Source organism: Haliotis rubra, unplaced genomic scaffold (genome assembly GCF_003918875.1).
Source record: "Haliotis rubra isolate DU_JTF1 unplaced genomic scaffold, ASM391887v1 Scf2424, whole genome shotgun sequence".
NCBI lineage: Eukaryota > Metazoa > Mollusca > Gastropoda > Lepetellida > Haliotidae > Haliotis > Haliotis rubra.
In genome coordinates, this window is record NW_025766475.1 from 1 (window position 1) to 16,209 (window position 16,209).

The window sequence follows — 16,209 nt, forward strand, 5'->3', positions numbered from 1 at the left end:
ACTAATATGAGGCTGGAAGCGGTTGCGTTACCAAGATGTGACTCTTATTAAGGATGGAAGCGGTGAAATGGAGATATTCCTACCTGTCACCAGTCCGTATGTGATTAATAACCCCAACACTGTTTGACAGAAGTATGCGATGTCATCCCAATCAGCATCAACACCCCGCATATCATAGCTGTTTTCTGGAGCCTGGTTTCTGATGAACCATACCAGCAACAGGGCCTGTTGAAATCAGTAAATCAGAGATTAGTGCTCTCGATTTCGAGATTTGTGTGAATGTCAGATTCGTTTAACTCGCTTTTGAGAGAAACTGGAGTCATTACCACTGCTCTTCGGCTTTGGAGTGCGAAGCTCCTGAAGGGACATTTGCGTAATTAGAAATAGAAAAATAATCTCGTAATAACGACCTTTAGATCTCGTTATAACAACTTTCCAAACACTCGTAATAACGACTTTTAAATCTCGTTATAACGACTTTTGATTGGCGTTCATCTACTTCTGAATTGGGTCTTCTGCATGGACTGCTTGAACATAGAGTTCATGGTTGGGACCAACTTGATGAGCATCTGTTCTTTACAGTCCTGCATAACATCCTTGCTTCCCTTGTTTGATCTGTAGCCTGGCTGAAATATGCTTCCCTGACATAATGTGAACATGGTACATATTTTGAAACTAAACACCAATGCCACCTTTCTTCACTTTCTGAACTAATTTCCGTTTCATGTATTTGCTTTTCTTCTTTGTGTATCTCATCATGATTAATATATACCGGTATAGTTATGTGTACTGACTTTATAAATCCTTAGTATATTTAGGTGTGAAGGTTAGTGCTCTGTATAAGAGGCCATATTATTTCATTATCACAATGGCCAAGTTATAGCCAAGCAGTCACTGCGCATGTTTTTACCTGGTACTTCAGCTTAAATGTTGTCGCTTAAAGTCATATGGCTGCTATGGCAGCTAGGGTCACTCACTCACTCGCCCACCCACACTTTCACACACTCGCTGTCATCCACTCACTCACTCACTGTGGGCAGTGGGGTAGCCTAATGGTTAAAGCATCCTCTCATCACGGGTTCGATTACCCAAATGGGGACTATATATAGGCCATTTCTGGTGTCTCCCGCGTGATATTGCTGGGATATTGCTAAGCAGCGTAAAACCATACTCACTCACTCATTCACTATCACTCCTCACTATCTATCCCTCACTCCACTCACACACTCAATCTATTTCCCTCAGCTCAGCCACTCATTCACTATCGTACACTCACTCATTCATTATCGTATACTCACACGGCTCCGCTCTACCCTGCTCAGTCACTCACTCACTCCTCAGCTCATTCACATCCATCCACACAACAGAAACATTTCCTTGTCCCATACTGATGTATTAGAACTGGATCAGATCTACAAGAAGTTGCTGCTGAGGATCGATATTAATAATAATCCACATCCTCCATATATACACTACACTTGTTTTAGAATCAACCAGAACTTAATAATTCACCAAGCTGCATGTAACGAGAATTTGTTGAATAAATCAGATTTATGGGAGGGTTTGCTTTTGAAACATGTTTCCGACATGAGACATGGAATACTTCCTAATGTAGATAAGACTGAGGACAGCTGTCAGAATGTTTTTGAACCTTAAATTTGTTGTTTGGCCAACTTGGGTCTGCCTGCCAAATCTCTTTTGAAGACGTATATTCCTGTTCAGAGTGATTAAGAATGTATTACTGACTGACTGACTGAGCATGATGTTACGTCGTGTTTAGCAATATTCCAGCAATATCAAGGAGGAGACACCAGAAATGGGCTACAAGCTGTACCCATGTGAAGAATCGAACCCTGGCCTTCCGGCGTGACGAGCGAACCACTAGGCTATCCCCACCGCCTCTAGACTGTATTAACCTATTCTAGGTTATATGTGTCCATATATTTGGGTATTAAAGAAAAGATGGATAATAATTTACAATAATAGTTGTCTAAAAGACACGTATTTTTATCTGATGTTTATGTTAACTTCACTCTTGATATACTTGTCCTTATGGGTTTCAGTAGGTCTGTCATAAATGTTTGACTTAGAATAGTCTCACAGGTCCCATCAGGTGAGAGAATCATAGTCTCACAGGTCCCATCAGGTGAGAGAATCATAGTCTCACAGGTCCCATCAGGTGAGAGAATCATATTCTCACCAGGTCCCATCAGGTGGGAGAATCATAGTCTCACAGTTCCCACCAGGAGAGAATCATAGTCTCACAGGTCCCATCAGGTGAGAGAATTATGGTCTCACAGTTCCAATCAGGTGAGAGAATCATGGTCTCACAGTTTCTATCAGGTGAGATAATCATGGTCTCACAGTTCCCATCAGGTGAGAGAATCATGGTCTCACAGTTTCTATCAGGTGAGAGAGAATCATGGTCTCACAGTTCCCATCAGGTGAGAGAATCATGGTCTCACAGTTCCCATCAGCTGGAGAGAATCATGGTCTCACAGTTCCCATCAGCTGAGAGAATCATGGTCTCACAGTTCCCATCAGCTGAGAGAATCATGGTCTCACAGTTCCCATCAGGTGAGAGAATCATGGTCTCACAGTTCCCACCAGGTGAGAGAATCATAGTCCCACAGTTCCCATCAGGTGAGCGAATCATGGTCTCACAGATTCCCATCAGGTGAGAGAATCATGGTCTCACAATTCCCATCAGGTGAGCGAATCATGGTCTCACAGTTCCCATCAGGTGAGAGAATCATGGTCTCACAGGTCCAATCAGGTGATATAATCATGGTCTCACAGTTCCAATCAGGTGAGAGAATCATAGTCTCACAGGTCCCATCAGGTGAGAGAATCATGGTCTCACAGTTTCTATCAGGTGAGATAATCATGGTCTCACAGTTCCCATCAGGTTAGAGAATCATGGTCTCACAGTTTCTATCAGGTGAGAGAATCATGGTCTCACAGGTCCCCATCAGGTGAGAGAATCATGGTCTCACAGTTCCCATCAGGTGAGAGAATCATGGTCTCACAGTTCCCATCAGGTGAGAGAGAATCATGGTCTCACAGTCACACTTATGCGACGTCAGGGTCTCTCTCTCTTCCTGCCAATGGTTGGATATATTTATACACCAAGCCTCTGCTGTGCAAACCTTGGGATGCGACTTCCATGGAGGTATCAGGAAGGCAAGCAGGGGATGCTACGCAGGATAAGACCAGATGCTCATCAAGTCGTTCCAAACCATGAACTCTATGTTCAAGCAGTCCATGCAGAAGACCCAATTCAGAAGTAGATGAAGGCCACCAAAAGTCGTTATAACGAGAGTTTAAAAATCGTTATAACGAGTTTTAAAAATCGTTATAACGAGGGTTTTCTAGTCGTTATAACGAGATTTAAAAGTCGTTATAACGAGATCTAAAAAATCGTTATTACGAGATTATAAGTGGTTATTACGAGATTATAAGTCGTTATAACGAGATTTGAAGTCGTTATTACGAGATTGTAAGTCGTTATTACGAGATTATTATTTTTATTGTTGGTTACGAGAAAATGTCCCTCCAGGAGCTTCGTATTGGAGAACAAACGCCAATTGCAGGTCGTAGACGCTTATCACTTCTGAGAAACCTACGGACAGGGGTATGGTGCTGTCAGTCCTAGACTCCACCATGGAGAAACAGAGACAGGGATAACAGATAAGATAACAGTATTCGCACAACATACGGACAACTCTTGTACATCAGACATCAGGGCCAACTACTCAGGAACCATTATTTGAAGATTGAAATGTATCTGAAGAACTTCATCAACTTCTTAGAATATATTCATTTAATCGATGTATTTGTCAAATATTTAAACGAAGAATGAACTAGCACTTTGTTTAATTTCAGTAAAACCAGAAATATTCTTGAAATACATAAGAAATAAGATTCACAAAGGAAAACTCTAGGGGCAGTTGAATCGGTTTTACGATTCCTAAATTATGTTGGGGTTGTGTTCATACATTACTATCAGATAGTGATGCAAAGTGAAAAGGGTGAGCACATCCTGCATATTAAGACCCGTAAAGGTCCGGGTTAGAATGAGTCTTCAGTAACCCAAGCTTGTCGTATGAGGCGACTAACAGGATCGGGTGGTCAGGCTCGCTGGCTTTGTTGACACATGTCATCGGTTTCCAATTGCGTAGATCGATGCTCATACTGTTGATCAGTGGATTGTCTGGTCCAGACTCGATTATTTACAAACCGCCGCCATATAGCTGGAATATTGCTGACTGTGGCGTAAAACATTACTCCCTCACTCACTCCTGCATATTAATATTAATGACACGTGCACCCGTCAGAAACATATGCAACTGCTCTCCATGAAACAGACACAAGGAATGTCATGGCATAGTAAAAAAACCGGAAACAATATTATCACAAAAACCAACGAATACTCTTCAGAATATGATGTTGGCAACTTTAAAAACTGTTGATCTTAGAACTTTGATACATCAATATCTTGTGAGACAATAACTGTGATATCAAAATGATCAATGTAGAATGTGTGAATTCCGTTGGACAGAATCGGTCTTACCACTTAGAGAAGTAGTCCCAAATAACGTAGAACCAATCCAAGACGTTTTTGTTATGTCATCTTCTATTTCTTCCATTATAGCGATATTTATCACTCCAAAGCTATATCCCATTAGTCCAATTGTAAAATGGATGCTGAACGACGCTGCCAGGGCCACCCAAGCATAACCATGGTCTACGTCTCTTGTAAACCCCATCTGCAAGCATAAAGCATACCTGGACAACAGCTCATTGCAGATATCATCTGCAAATATGCTAAAAATATGCATAGGCATCAGACTAATGGATGCAGCGAGTCAATTGTAATGAATAATAGTTGCAACAGATTGGAGCGTCAATTACTGTTGTTTCCAGTTTTCAAATGATGGTATGGACCGGAGTACTTAAGAATTATCATCCTTGTAGTAGTGATACACTGCACTGGATAGAATACATTCTTTGAGCGGATTCGTAAGAAAACAATAAAGGGTAGACAAACAATATGTCAGGATGAGTGAGTATGGTTTCATCCCATTTATGGCAACATTTGACCAATATCACGACGTGGGAACCTGAAGTGGGCGAACTCAGGAGTTTGGCGTGACTATAACCATCGGACTACCCAAATGCACCGCCTGCCCCACGAAGGCTATCCGAGATCTTCTGGAGTCCGACTTGCAAAGCTATCAGGCGTTTCTGCGTGCATCTGACTGTGTTCTCAGGATTCAAGATACGAACTTGTGCTTCATTGAAGACTTTTGACCGTGACAAATTCTTACATAAATCCGCGCTTAGTGACTGAGAAGGAAGACTACAATCACGGTGAATGTGAGAATAAATCATTCCATAGCCACGAAGCAACGCCCCAAAAGACGCCTGATGCTTTCTAAAGCGACTCTGTTCAACGTAAGTCATTCATTTTAATCAGTGGAACTATTGCTTGGCAACAACAATAGAATATGTATCCAAACGTCGCACTTGCGATATCAAAGAAGGTGTTATCCATAACGTTTGTCAATATTGAACCTTATACCGTGTGGACTATCATTCACCATGTGTGTTTATGAATGGCCAATGAAGTTAATCTGTGTACAAACCAGACACTCGGTATTTAACTGAGACTGAGTAGCACTGACAATGCACGTTACACCACGATCACCAGATTCGTTCTTTAACCGCCACATCCACACAATCACGTAGTGCAAATCACATGCTTCATCACAAATCACATAAACTCACTGGACATAAAGGACAGCCACATATGAAAATGGTTATCTGTGGTGCCAAAGTCAAACCACAGTGCGCCGCCTCAGAAATGATGCAGACGGATGCAGGCAGCCTTCAGCCCTTGTACCAGTGGCGGAACCAAACTAGGGCTCTTGTTAATGGATATTACTGTTTGCAGAGTTGCTTTGATTTCTTTATGAAAATGGCCTAGAGGCGACATTTTTAGCTTATTCTTTAGTCATACTCTTACTGGTTAGTTATTGAATTTATTACCCACGTGGTCAACATATGGGAGTTGCATTCTAATCTCGTACGTCACACGTGTGTCGTATCGCGTTGACCTGTGTCGTAACGACTTGACCTGAGATTCTAACGATTTGATTGGATAACCGATGACCTCTCAGTTAGGTCATGTTGTGACGGAACTACTTTTTCATTCATAACAAACACGTGGATCCATTCATTCTACAACTAAATGCATTGTGGGAATGTAAACATCGCGAACGTTGCCGTGTCTCTGTTTTATTGTGAGTCGAACTGAGACATTATACCCGTCGAAAAAACGTAAATGCAATGTTTCCACCAGTGATGTTAGCCGAATGAAGCAACTGCAAACCAAGAAACGGGGTGCTACGGAGTAGTTTACTGTAGGAGGCTGTACGAGGCGAAGACAACTGACATGCATCGTGACGTCGGTTACCAGGGCAGTGACGTCATTACAGTGACGTCATGCAAATATTGTACTACAGTACAAAACTCTTCCGCAACCTCTTTATGAAACCGGTTTCGGTTTGAAACCAAAATATTAACAAAACTACGTTATTTTGTCAATTTAATGCATGTAAGACGTGGGTAATAAATAAAATACCACACTCGGTCTCATTACATACAGATTATACGAAACTCGTGACCTTCCTATGTTATCTGACCTCGCTTTCGCTCGGTCAGATACCATAGGAAGGACACTCGTTCGTATAATTCGTAATGAACCTCGATATCAATATTCTCTATTTATGTGAATAATAGCGACAAAACCCTGTGTTTTCATATTCATAAAAAAATCTTTGCTGGGGGAAGGGCCCAGTGTAAGATTCCAACTCTATCATGAGCATATTATGCGTCAGAATTTGATATTGTCTCTTTATTTCCGCGATGAAACTTTTTTGATTCCTCAAAAGTCATTACATTATCTGAGAATATTTTGGCAAGAGTCGTATGGCGCTCGTTAAAATTTTCGCAGAAAGAGCATGCTCGATTTTACCTCAAATTGTGAAATGCAAACACGTTATTCAGATAAGCAACATACTGCTTGTTTACCAAAACGGTTCCACATCTGGACATAAATATTTTTAAATCAATGTTGATGCTGCAGGAATATTGCTTGGCAATTTGAAAGTTCAATAAAAGGGATAAAGCCTTAACCTCTGCTGAAGGTCGATTGTGCTGTCATCAAATAACAATAATACCAAGTGTTCGCGAAAAGATTAGCTATCTTGACCAAGTGTTACAAACACACACAAAGGGGGTGTCGACAAAATTAATGCATTAAGAACAAGTGAAATCTGGCAACTGCTTTGGACATACTTTTTTGTCACTTATGAATCAGATTTGGAAAGGGCCTTGACGCTTCTACCGTAAAAAGTTTCAATCTTTAGAATAGAATAGAATAATACTTTAATGCCTTTTTCAGGAATTTGTGTTACATCAGCAGAGCTACTGACACATCAGAGAGATGCAAAACATATTTACATAAATTCATTGATTTAGGTATCTTCACATTTGTTTAAGAGATATATGGTACTTGGAATAAAGGATGTACGGGCTCTCTTAGTTTTCACAATTGCAACTTTGTAGCGGCGGCCTGAAGGGAGGAGGTTGTATTCCCAATTTAAGTAGTGAGTACGGTCAGATATAATTTTGACAGCTTGATTCACGAGTTGCCGCTCATATATTGATGATAAACATTCCAATCTGACTCCAGCGATTTTACTTGGAGTGTTAATAATTTTTTCTATTTTAAATTTGAGATAACTGAGAGTGACCCGTACCAACAATGGAAGGAAAATGTTAAAATACCCTGAATAAATGCTGCATAAAAAGATGACATCACAGATGGGTAAACATTAAAATATCTCAGTTTACGCATGAGATGAAGACGTTGTTCACACTTTTTTTGTATAGGGCTTCAGTGTTAGAGTTCCAGTTCAGCTTAGAGTCAATGAAGGTTTCCAGATACTTATACTCCGACACTGTCTCAACACATTCACCGTTGATTATCACTGGAAGCATTTCTGTGGGCTTACTCCGAAAGTCAATTATCAGTTCCTTTGTTTTTGTGACATTTAAGTGTAAGTGGTTTTCTGCACACCAAGTGGTGAAATGATTAATGTCCTCTTTATACAGTTCTTCAGAATCAGTGTCGTTCAGTTTGCCGTCAATTGCTGCATCATCTGCGAACTTTACAGTTGAACAGGTTGAATTCGAGCGTGCACAATCATTAGTGTAGAGGGTGAAAAGAACAGGAGATATTACACAGCCATGTGGTGCACCAGTGTTGGTGGTCCGTTTACTCGATACAGTCCCGTTAACTTTCACGTACTGCTGTCTGTCCACAAGAAAGTTTTCGATCCACTTGATGAGGTATTAGTTAACGCCTATGTCTAACAGTTTCTGTATAATGATATGTGGCTTGGTGGTGTTAAACGCAGATGAAAAGTCAACGAAGAGAATCCTGATGCATGACCTAGGTGTCTCTAGATGTTTATAGACATTATTAAGGAGTGACAGTCCTCTCCTTGACCTGTAGGCAAACTGAAGCGGGTCCAGTATGTCGGCAACTTCCTGTCGGAGATGTCCCGGCAAGATGCGTTCCAGCGACTTCATTGCTATAGATGTGAGAGCAACCATAGGCCCTCGTGTCTTTGCGGGGATTAAAGATAGCTTCACAGTATACATCGGGGGTCATCTCAAAAACATTATTTTTTTTAATCTTTAATCCTCGCAAAGACACTAGGGCCTGTGAGAGCAACTGGCCTGTAGTCGTTGAGTTCTTTAGGTTGTGTCCTTTTAGGAACTGGTACAATTTCTGATGTTTTCCAGACCGAAGGAATAACGTGTGTATTCACTGAGAATTGAAACAATCTAGTGAAAACTGTACACAGTTGAAGTCTGCACTGCTTCAACACAATGCCGCCAAGGTTGTCAGGTCCTTTTGCTTTTCTGATGTTAATTCTGGAGAAGCTTTGAATGACGTTAGCTTCTGATATATGGATACGACTTTCACTATCCTGTACGGCTTCACTAACTTGAGCTCTCTCATTGGTAAAATCGTGACTATGAAAGCGGCTGTAGAAAGTGTTTAGTGAGGCCTTGAATGTTGTCACATTTTCTAACAACTTCTGACAATAATCGCAAGGCAATCTTCGAAGCTGATGTTGACACGGCTTACTCGCTTGTAATTTGAGTTGGATTAGAAAGTTGATTTTATCCGGTGGAGAACATTTATGCATAGACCTAAATACTAAAGATATGTGGCTGTCTTATGTACAGTTCAGGTAAATCGGTGAAAGGGAATTGTCTATTTGATGGCTATTGAACGACGTCGAATAGCCTATATTTCAACATTCCTATTCATATGCATAGAGAAACAGATTCGCAATGACTGGAACCTATGTGGTACCCATGGGAATGACAAATGCTTGTCTAAGTGTCACACCTTAAAGTCTTTTATCTTGTCATAGAGTCCGATGTGAAGTAGTTTGTCTTCATGACGGATCATGCACATACTATAACATATGGAACACAGGAAGAGGTCGAACTGGACCTCAGCAGAAGGGTGTTCACTATTTGTTGACTATTGGACATCTGATTATTATCAGGTTATTGCCACAAATGAAGCTACAACTCGATTTATTGCCCGTGCTACCTTGTTTTGACTTAATATTCCGTAAAGTGTCCTGAAGGTAAAAATGTTGCCCAATTGATCAAATACGTAAGCTCCTCCTTGTGAGATTGTATATCTCATGCATGAATCTTTGTACAACACCATCACATACAAATGCATTTCACTTGAATTATGTGGAAAATGTCCTGTTCTCAACTGCCATAGTAGCAAAATTAGTTTCATCTTATATTATGTGTTACTCCATTCACAAACCAATCATTTGTGGGATTCTTTAGTGTAAAGGTTGAAACCTAAATATCTAGTACAGAATCAGTCCACTCTGAGAGTGTGACTTCCAATCCTTATTATTATTATTTTTTTTATTATAGGATATTTATATAGCGCACATATCCACGCACTAGTGCATGCTCAAGGCGCTGGTATTTTTTCCCTCGATCATTGGATGTCAATCTCAACGGCACATCGCATTATCAATCTCAACTCCCCTGAGGACTTTACAACTCTTGCAGCCACTAGGCGCACCGAGTTATTGTAACTTTCTCATCCTAACGAGGTACCCTTCACAGCTGGGTGGACTGGGACACATAGTCACAGTACTTTGTCCATGTTTACTGCACGTTGCTATACCCGCAACTAGGCGTTTGCACGTATTCATGTGGCCACCATCTGGTCATATACCAACGGATTCGTGGGTTCTTTTAAGTGCACAGGGTTGTGTACTGTACACTAGGGGTTGTGACAACACTGAAAGAGTCTGCACACAAAGTTGACTCCAAGGTTTTCACACCCGGTCACAGGTGGACTCGATCCCGACACCTCAACCTCGCTGGATCACTAGCCTGGCGCCTTAGCCAGCTCGCCCACCGCGCCCCCATCCTGGATGGGACATAACCCAACAAAAGTACTAGAATCTGTACTTTACTGAGAAAGTGTAACCCCAAATATGACATGTGGTACATTTTACAAATTTTTAAATGGCATTGTGTATTTATAACTTCATTTTCATATTCGTCAACACGTTGCAGTTAACTGGCTCGTATGTTTTCGTATATGAAGAGTATCGTAGCAAGACTCTGGGAAATCATCATACATGTATTACAGTGATTTGGTAATTCCAACATAAATTGTCGTCCGACTGGCGCAAACTCCACAACGACAAATTTACACAGGCGTTTTATGACTATCTCTACTCGCAATGAAAACCACAAGAGCAAATAGTAATACACAGGTTTACAGTATTTGAATACTTACATTTATGCATATACGATCCATGAACCAACCAACGCCCTTCTGTGTACTCAGGTGAGTGAACACGACAATGTTTATATACGCCGGTTACGGGTATGACGTCACACATCAACGGCGTTGTACATATATAGTATTGTCCTTGATGTGGCGGGTTATGATTGAGACTATGCACGGTCAAGTAATCATGTTACTCATAATTTCAATAAGAATTCGGATTTTGTGTACAGACTATATTTGCTCCATTGGTTTCACTGTACTTTGCGTTGAGGCTAGACAAGGGATCAATATTAACTGAACAGTTGAGCAGTTTAATATTATCTGTTTTGAACAAGCTTGCAAAACTGATGTCATGTTGCGTTATAAAATATTAAAATAGTTACTAAGCCACATGGTACATTATATCATCAAAGTTATTGGACGCATGAGCTCACTGCAAGTTTTCTTCCCATGATTTATTCATCCGTTTGAACGATGCATATTGTTTACTTCACTAAATAGTATGTGAACTCTCAACAAGCATACATACATGGGTTCCTCAAATACAATAACCATATTGAAATACCCAGCAGGACGTAAGCGTGACGAAATGGAAATGTACCGGAGCGTCGCATTGTGACAATGTGTTGTGAATGAATGCTCACTCCGCTAGTCAACTTGAATGTGGACACGCTAGTCCACTTGAATGTGGAATGTTAGCCGACTAGAAACTATTTCATGACTACTGCATGTGACAAATACATCACTCTATATTCAAAGATGTGTATTGTATGCGTTCATACATGTGTTGAAGCGGAGGATATCAAGTCTCGCTTCCGTTAACTTGATGTTGGTATATCAACATTGTGACATGAAAACAGATGAGACCAAATGGCGGTAACATACATGGACGTCTAATGAATGTCTACTTGCCTCTTGTGTTTCACCCTGCAATGTCTCTCCTGTTGAGGCTCTGTGAAGGTAGCACCTTGAATACGTATATGAGACAGCAAGGCAATGTTTATGTAACATTACCAGCTGTCAGTACAACCTCAAAAGGTTCCATGACACTGAAGAGTACGCAAACAGTATCCACAACACCGTCACTAGAATTTGACGCTCCGTTGCACATCATAAATAACCTTTTTAATATCTAATAAGTGTCGTGTCTGAATTGGGTTACCAGTTTTATGCTGTGCAAAGTTCTCTTGGTATGCCATACGTTTACACGCCGGTATCTGGTGTTATGGTGACGTGGATCAATTCATCAGAAATATTGTCCCAACTGACGTTAGGGCGTTAGTAAACCATACTACAGTTACCTACTATTTGTGGCCGTTCCAATTGTTGGGAGAAGATTGTCGCTCTGGCGCCCCACTCGCTAGGTCCGTTACAGGATGCAAAGTCAAGGAGTGAGGGGTCGGGAGACCGTGACTCCTAACTAACCACATTACATTCATGTACTGGCACACATGCATGCATAGATAAACACAACACCAAGTTATACTCACATAGTTTTTACACTGTCTCTGTCCATCTCTAAATACAACTTCACCAACATATAGGGTAGGCTCGTACCGCACGGGGCAACTGAATGGCGTAGACTGGCTTCCGTCACATAAAAGCGAGTCACCACTTGCTCAGTGCCAAACCTGTCTTTTTATATGGTTCGACTCTGACCTGATCTTAATCACATGTTTCAACTCGTCGGTTTGATTCGTTAATCCTGTATCCGTCCTAGCACTCATGAATATTATGATTGGAAATATATCGGTAAGTACCGTTTGGTCACTCTCCCCTTTTTATTGATCTGTTATTGCGATCTGTCTCTCACGACGGATATATTTCTAACTTACGTCTAAACGCCATTCTCCAAACAGTGTCTAACCGTTATCACTCATGAGCCAAAGTACAAATCTATGTACGGAATCTGATGTAATTCTTTTACTGATTTAGAGATGCATTTTTACCTTATAACAATATACAGCGTGATACCACTGATATAGTGGAGCGCTGAGGATGCCTGTGTGTTCGGTATTTCTTCAGGAGTTGAAAAGTGCAATATATAATAGCTGTCCCTACATATCGACTGGTTGTATGTAGGCTGATTTTAGCTGTATTCGGAATGGTTCCGTGCATGAACAATGCATTTTTGCACTAAAAAGTTACCCTGTGCAATTGGTAATCGTTATATATCCTTTAATCTATTCTGAAATTAAATTCTATTTGCGAATAACAATGACGGTCACATACGTTCCTTTCAATGGTTAATAGCAATTCATATTCAAATCGTTGAACAATCTTGACATGCATCAGTCTGAACACATTCCTATACAAATGTTGAATATCCCCACATATGCCATGTTTTTTTGTCGCTTAAGTTTGCTCAAGTTGTGAGGACATCTTAAACGAGGCATCCCGTAGGGGACCGGAGCAGAATGCACCCCCACGTCGCTAGTCACACTGGTCGCATTGCAGCTGTTTTGGGGGCATACATAGTTATGCTGCTTCATGTTGATGTTTCTTTTTTCCCGTTTCAGTTTGATAAGTTTTATTTTTTAAAATACAAATACTAAGATTAGTGTTTAAAAATGCGCGTGTCTCCGCTCTCTCTCTCTCGTTCTGCATCACCGGGTCCTTACACGTGCCATCAGTCTGTCTCGTTGTGACAGAACCATATTTATTCCCTTCCGCCTAACTCTTTCTGCAATGCAAAAATCGTAATTAAGCAAGTCTAGATTTCTTCTGGTTCGGAATCCCTAAATTCATTGGTGCTCATTTTCAGCTCATATGGAGTTATGGTTGGCCTGTTGTTTAACGCCATACTAAGCAGCCAAGACAGCGATCCTGACCACCCGATCCCGTTAGTCGCCTCTTACGACAAGCATGGGTTGCTGAAAATCAATTCTAACCCCGATTTTCATGGTTCATACGGAGTAATCAGTTTCTATAAAAAAAATGCATATTTTCAGAGACTACGCGTTAGTCTAAGGTGAGAGGTTCCTATAATTATGAGTCAAATTTAAAAGCATACCTTTTTCTGATTTCCCCTATATTAGAACACTGTTCTTATAGTATCGCTTATTAGCGAACGTGCACTCTGTATAGTCTTGATAATCGATTTGTATAGCGCCTGGTTTCCAGATTAAACATCTGCTCAACGGCGCTTGTTGAACTGAGCGGAATAAAGATAAGTCTTCAGATGAGTTAGAAAAGAGAGTTTTGTTGGACAATTTCAAAATTCCAGTGGTAAGAGCATTCCACAGTTTTGGAGCTGCAAAGCATAGAGCCACTTCACCCACCTTTGTTTTCGTTTTAGGAACATGAAGTAGTTTATCATTGGCTGATCTGAAAGCTCTTGTGGGTTGGTAGCGATGTAACATGTCCTTTCTATATGTTGGGGAGTTTTCATCATTTAGCGGTAAATACTGATAGAAAGAGTCTTGAAAGTATTGCGGTGCTCTTTAGGTAGCCAGCGGAGTGATTTCAGGGTGGGGGTGATATGGTCAGTTCTCTTGGTACCAGTCAGCATCCTCGCAGCACTGTTCAGCACTCTTTGCAGTAGTTTGATGTTAGCGCGATACAAATCAATTTGCATTCATTCATATATTTTGCTAGATTAGTAATAATGTTAGAGTTTGGCGTTGACATCAAATATTATACTCATGGAAGGCGGGATGTAAATAAAACATTGCTTTGATTTTCTTAACTGTACATAAGCTGGTCATGTTAACAGAAACTGGACTTCAGTTACTAAGATTACCTTTCCTCAAATGTTTTTGAACAGTTTTGAATTTTACAGTTTATAGAAACTATAAAGTTTGCATATTAAGACATTTTGTGGCCAGCGTGTAAATCGCCGTATCAAATCTGTTGGAAGTTGTCCCTCAAACGGAGAACAGAGATGAAGTACATTTTTATTACTGAACCTTTGAAATAGGCACATTCCTCTGAGCCCTAATCTACACAAACACTGTCCAATTTATCCGACCTTGCTCGTCACACAAGGACATCATGTAGCATTTCTTTGGTATACAGCTCGTGGGTATTGTCAAAACATTTAACCAGTACTATTATAGCACGCGATATGGCTGATTGTGTACTTATCACACCCACATAACACTGTGTTGTTAGAGGCACACAGATTTAGATTAAAGAGCCGTGCACACGAGTACACTTACACTGCATTCAACTTTTCTACCAATTCCCAAACTTTTACATCATACAGGAATACTGGCATTACATTTGCCTCGAATATGTTCTTAAAAAAATCTGTTGAAAACCGTTGCAACGAGCCTGAAGTGCTGGCCTGAAGTGCTATACCATCTCGTCCGTTTTACTTTAATAATTATAAGGCCTACTGGGCACCCATGGCACCCGTGAAGAGCCTCCTCCTCGTGATGGGTGCTGGGTAACGCTAAGTGCTCTTCAAACCCCCGTTGCGGACCCGGTATATTTGGTCCACCAACCCGTTTGCCGTGGGTTGCGCCCCTGTGTCAGTGGAGGACGGGAGTCTGGTGGTTGAGGGCACAGGAACCAGGACCAGGTGTTCCTGTTATCCAACACACCTCTTTGCACCTTACTTCACGTAGACGGGTGGTAGAATGGGCCCGGTTCTACCAATCGGCTGGTCATGCCAGGGCCTGTGCATAGTGAGTGTTATTGCACAATTTTGAAAATATTATTTGGTCTTGGCTATTTAAAATTACAGTTATTCATGATATTGTAGTGCCTAGAGTCCTCTAAATTCTGAGTTTCTTAAGACTAATGTCATGGGCCGAACCAGCCTGACATTTGATCTTTTAGATTTCTTAGCTATTTATGTCCTTATTTCTGGAGTATAACATCCCTGTAGCCCTGGTGTTGCAGTCTGGTTTCCACGGCAGCACCGTCCTTGTTGACACTCGATGGCGGGTGGGGAGCAGGGATGCTGAACTATATTCTTCTACCATGGCTAAAAACACTCAATCTGGTTCGTCAAAGACACATAAGCGCAGACATCTTTCTTCTTCGTCTGATGAAGAGGTGTCTTCTTTCGTGAATGATGCTTGGCCAAGGTTTTTGCTTATATCATCTGATGATGGGAATCCATTAAATATTAATCTTTTGCTGTCTCCAAGGGCATCCGAGGTGTCTGCGGAGAGGTGAAGAATGTCACCCGCCTCCGTAACGGTTCAGTTTTGGTAGAATGTGGACGGAGGCAGCAATCTGTCAATCTGCTGGGATCACCGCAGTTTGTGAATATGGTTGTTGTCTCAGTGCATAAGACATTGAACACTTGCATAGGCATCATTAGAGACAGG

General features: G+C 41.0%; 1 long non-coding RNA gene across 1 annotated transcript; it reads right to left on the reverse strand.

Annotated features, from left to right (window-relative positions):
* Positions 1–195: 195 nt before the first annotated feature.
* On the reverse strand, positions 196–11,438 carry LOC124278868. The gene is made up of 3 exons (XR_006899200.1): positions 10,934–11,438; positions 4,574–4,769; positions 196–225 (listed from the first exon to the last, which is right to left on the reverse strand). It is a non-coding gene; the product is annotated as an uncharacterized LOC124278868 (long non-coding RNA).
* Between the last annotated feature and the right edge of the window lie 4,771 nt (positions 11,439–16,209).